The 5459-nt window shown below is 34.7% G+C and overlaps 1 protein-coding gene across 1 annotated transcript in view; it reads right to left on the bottom strand.

Moving 5' to 3' along the window:
* Positions 1–5459, bottom strand: part of LOC117174108 (MAM and LDL-receptor class A domain-containing protein 2-like) — a 35006-nt gene that overhangs the window by 3417 nt on the left and 26130 nt on the right. The window lies entirely within an intron of this gene.

Here is a 5459-nt window from a genome sequence, read left to right as displayed (position 1 = left end):
TAAATATGTTTTTCACATGTTATTTCGGATGCTTTTATTTTGATTTTATCATTGACCGTAAGACCGAACATTTGCTGAATTTAGCTAAAATACTGATTGAAATATATAATTTGTTCAGTATTTCTAGACATATTTTTACGAAGTATTCAATCTGCAACGTTGCTAATCAGTAAGTTTTTGTTATCGAGCTTCTTTACATTTCTTAAATTTCTGGCATTCCCATTCAAACATAATTATAAATATTAACATAACACTGCTCTACTATTACACCCCCTAGTGGCAATTTTTCAATTAACCGGAAGATTTCATAAGGTAGCTTCCCACTCCACGAGAGTTCCCGGATCTGTGTATACGATCCGACCGTGATCTTCCCGGATCCACATTCAGATTAAAGTTTTCAGGAGCACACGATATTAAAAATTAAAGCTGTGTATGTCAGCATGAGGAAGCTGCACTCTTTTCGTCGCGTATTCCCAATTAAGGTGGAACTCCTACTCAACAGATAGTAAACAATTTCGGCCTTAGATTTTGTTATGGCACTAGGAAGTTCAACCTCATCTCGCCAGTCTTTCGCGATTTAAACTGACTTAAGATGGATCAAAAATGAATCTTACACCCATATGAAAGAAGCCTTTTTAACAGCCTTTACAAAACTCACTTGCGTCATATTTCTTTCCTACATTGAAAGCTGAATGATTTGATCAACATTGCGCCACCCCACAAGAGGAATTCTCAATTATACACTGTGGTATGTCAGTGTTGTTGTGTATAGTCTCAAAACAGATTCAAACGAATTTAAAGATAATTAGGAATGATAACATCCACGGCACCAAAAGCGGCGCTGCGATATCATATAAACATAGCCGCAGAAGCTATATATGGATAAAATATGGAGTAGTAGCAATAATTTAATTGAAAAGTGTGTTAAAGTCTAAAAAATGGCATTTTTGAACTTAGATAGTTTGTGTAGTTACGCAAAAGCTACAGCTGCATCCAGAAATATAATATAAGGCCAAAATATTCCTAATTCTTGTATGATTGTAATGTACAGAGCTACCATATAAAAAATCTGGAAACAGTTGAAATATATTCATTGTGCCTTTAAACCCGTAATTTAACTTCAGTACTAAACGAAATAACAGGAAGTTTAATCATTTATAGTGGCGATGAGAATTGCAATAAAGCAGTGCGTGTAGAATATATAATGTAAACATATCGTCTTTTTTTGTAGAAAGGACTTTACTACATTAAAATTAGTATTTCTAACGGATAAAAAATGTTATTGGAGTAGACATAAGTAGCTAATTCTGAAGCAATTTAAAGCACTGCCGAAAAACCCATTTTTTTGTTGTTGAGCAAGATAGATTTTAATATTTCCAAGCTTTGGCATTTTATGAGAACTTAAATTGAGCTGTTTATCCCAGTTAAAAATTCCTGTACAGGAACTTCCGGGGATCCTGCACATGTTCCTGTATATGATACTGCACACGAACCTGTACAGATAATCTTGACGGATCCTGTACAGGAATTTGGCGCAGGAAACTGTACATGGTCCTGCAAAGGAACCTATATGTGAGGTAACCTTTGAAATAATCCTATACATGTTTGTTCACTGAGCCAATTGAGCTGTGGGTTCATTTGCAAGAAGATGCTTAGAATCCTATATATGAACCTACGTAGGAACTAATCCACGAGGGTTTGCTAGTGGTTTGGCTCTCTCGATGGTGAGTTTAATCTTCAAGTGAATAAAAGGAAAGCAAATTCAAAGCTGTAAGCGACATCATTTTTCGAGATGGCTTTCTGTAAAGATACCTATGCATGTTTCTGTAAAGGATCCTTTCAAAGGTTTCTTTGATGGGTTTTTATAAGGGATCCTATACACGTTACTGTACAGGATTCAGCGCCTCAATTTTGTTCGCAAAGGAACTAGTACAGAATCATTCAGAGGTTCCTTTGTCAATGAAGGTTCCTTTGATAATCATGTAAATTTTCTTCGCTAAATTCCTGCACAGCAACCGTCAAGATTACCTCTACAGATTCGTGTATAGGAACATGTGTAGCATCCTCCGAGGTTCCTGTACGTGAACTTTTAGCTGGAATTCCCTTTAGAGTCACAACCACTCACACATTAACGCACGAAACTGGTTAATTTTCGATACTTACGTGGAAATTTCATTATTGGAGCAAACAATTATCAGCTCGGAAGTATTTTGCTCAGGGGAGCTACTTATTACAGAACTTATTTATTTAGTTGGATAATCATTTCAGTTAAACGCTATGTTTTTGCTATTTTTCGTCATGTTTTATGTGTATTTAATATATCATCCATGGCCATATTGGTTAGTTCATGTAGGGGCCGACAGGGAGCGTGCACTAAGTTTCAAGACTGGACTCGAGAAAAAAATTTAGTAAATATTTCCGTATAGGTAATTAAAAGTCTTCGAAATACGAGTATAACCCTCGAGCATCAACACACCGCTGCCAGCGTTCTTTCCATTGCTGATACCCAGCGAACACGTTCTGTTACTGTTCCAGATCAAAAAAGGAACTGTGTTCTATAATAGTTGTTACAAGATGGTGACAAAATTGTTCTAAAAAAAGGTAACCGTATTCTAGAATACTGTGAGAAAATTGAGACCGAACTGTTCTAGAAAAAAAAGATAACAGTATTCTAGAAAACAGTGACAAAATTGTAACAGAACTGTTCTAGAACTGTAACAATTACTATAGAATTTTTCTAGAACAAACTGATCACAGACGTTCTATATATTCTATATATCCCTAATTCGGATATCTCGGACGTATAATTTTTGTAGGTCGGCACTGCGTACCCGCTATCCCGGATCAAAATATATTCATAGGGATATCAAAATTTCCGCTTGGCAGGATGTTTCGACGGGTTATCTTTAGAATAACCCGGGACATAAATGGGTTCAAATCGAATATCCCGGGATATCCTATTGCTAATTAACAGTTCTAGAACTGTTATAGAATTGTTATATAACTTTTATAGAATTGTCCTAGATTTTTCACAACGCAGCGTATCAAAGTTCTAGAATTATTCTAAAAATGTTACAGATCGGTTGTCACAGCGTTCTAGATCTGTTAAACATTTTTTTATACACCATTTATAATTGAGTTCTAAGATTATTCTCGAAATGTCACAGATCGGTTGTGACACACCATTCTAGATCTGTTACAGAACTGTTACATAACACTGGTAACCAAGTTCTAGAATTCTTCTAGAAATGTTACAGGTCGTATGTCACAGCGTTCTATAACTGTTACAGAATTGTTTTAGCGTATGGGGGATGACAGAGTTACTCGCATACTCGTAACATGTTACTAACCAGTTTTAGAACACGTTCTTTTGTGTTTTACAAGAGTTTGCGCAGAAAGCTGTCAGGTCACATCGTCGAAGCTGCCTGGACCGTTGAAATCGTATCAAATCGCGTCCAAGCAGCTTCGACAAGGTGCCTTCACTGCCTTCCGCGCGAACACTTCCAGGGAGCCAATGAGCAATGGCATTATTAAAATCATTAAAATGAATAGATCGAAAGAGACGTTGAAAGACATCACTAATATAAAATCTTCCACCGTAAGTATTGAATGTATTTGATTGTGAATTAAAATTTAAATTACAGTGAATTGTACTTTTGACGATACCATCAAATGTAGAAATGAGTAGTGGGGGAGAAGGAATTATCGCGTCGTTCTCACTATCGGGAGAAAAACGTACTCAATAGAGGGAGTTCGCAGTACTGAATTTCGCAGTACCGCGACTCGAGTGTATTTCGAAGACTTTTAGTTAGCTATACAAAAATAGTTAATACATTTTTTGTTCTGAGACTAGTCTTAAAACTTTGTGAATGCACCCTGTAAATCCCCAATAGAGAGTGGCAGGATTTAAAATCTAGTTTGTGAAACGTTCCGTATTTATGAGTGTTTTATTAATAAACATCACACAATTCCATTTCTGTAATTAGCCAGCACTGAACCAGATAGGAAACGTGCGAGACACGTTACTCGCACCACGTGCGAGGCTTATGCGGACCATTTTGTGAGGGGCACGCAGGTGCAAGACATTTGCGCCGCATTTCGTGATGGGCATGATTTGCGGCACACATGCCGCGCAAATGCATTCCACTTTATGAGAGACATTATTGATAGATACTACATAAGGAAGAAGTACAGTTTTTAATCATAATAATGTGTGATTTCTAAAATGTGCAATAATTTATTTTTATTTTTCGTTTAAAACTTTAATTTAATCAATTATAAAAAAATATTTACGATATGTATACATAATAATAATGTATGTGATTTGCAAAATGTGTATGAGGGAATTAGTAAGAAGTATGGAATGCATATGCTTGAAGAATTTTAACGTGTAATGAATTTTATTTATTTATCCAACTATAATTTTTTACTTTTTTAATTTTAATATTAAATAAGTTTAAATTTAAAAACAAACGAAATTATTGATGTGTTCACAATATTAAACATTATTCTATGGAACTTCGGGAAAATATTAAAAGAATGAAAACATACATAAATAGCCTATGTCTTATTGAACTAATTAAAAGTCAATTTCTGTTTTACTGGCTTGATCATTTTTTAAATTATTTTAACCAGAAATAGGCTATTAATTTCCGTTTTCACGTTTATCATCAGTTTCCAAAGTTTAAAAAATAATAATTTATTATTGTAAACACAAATATGCTAAAATCGCATGTAGCACGACCTTCAGTTTGTGAAGTTGTGAAAAAATATTTCGTATGCCCTTGTTTCTACAATATAAAATACTTTAAAAAATTACTTGCTCTTTATTAAAAAATTTAAATCTAAATATTATTGATATACCCTCTGGACATCACAACTATCCACGCACCATACCTGCACTGACACGCCGCACGTGCGTCGCACGTCGTGAGGGTTCAAGCGCACTTCGTATCTGGGAATATCCCACAAAATAGCTTTTCTCTTCTCATAGATTACTTTAAATTCAAATTAAATAATGCTTCAAGACATAAGCTAAAAAATCTTATTAAACGTAACCTCAAAAAAAAGACGCGAAGGGTTGAAACGGATAAGACTAGACTTTTATTCTAATCATCACATTCGGGATTCGACGAATACCTGCAGCTCCATATTAACTTTAATTTCCTTTGAATCTGTTTTTATTTACTGGGTAGTTTTGTAATATAAAGCCATATGTTCATATCATTTTCTATTTAAAAATAGCTTTAGCTATCAAAAAATCGTCTCCTTCGACACATTTGCTAAAACATAAATGTGCAGTATAGTTAGGAACAATCCTAAGAAGCACAGTAATTAGTATAGTGTACAGATTCTGCGGAGTTACGAGGGTAGTTCAATAAGTCCTTAGAATGAAGTATAAAAACAATTTTTTTTGGGTAAATTTTTTTTTATTTTTCAACATAATCTCCTTGGAGCTC

Source organism: Belonocnema kinseyi, chromosome 6 (genome assembly GCF_010883055.1).
Source record: "Belonocnema kinseyi isolate 2016_QV_RU_SX_M_011 chromosome 6, B_treatae_v1, whole genome shotgun sequence".
Classification (NCBI taxonomy): Eukaryota; Metazoa; Arthropoda; class Insecta; order Hymenoptera; family Cynipidae; genus Belonocnema; species Belonocnema kinseyi.
The sequence above is the reverse complement of the archived record's forward strand: the minus strand, read 5'-3'. Positions and strand labels throughout refer to the sequence as shown.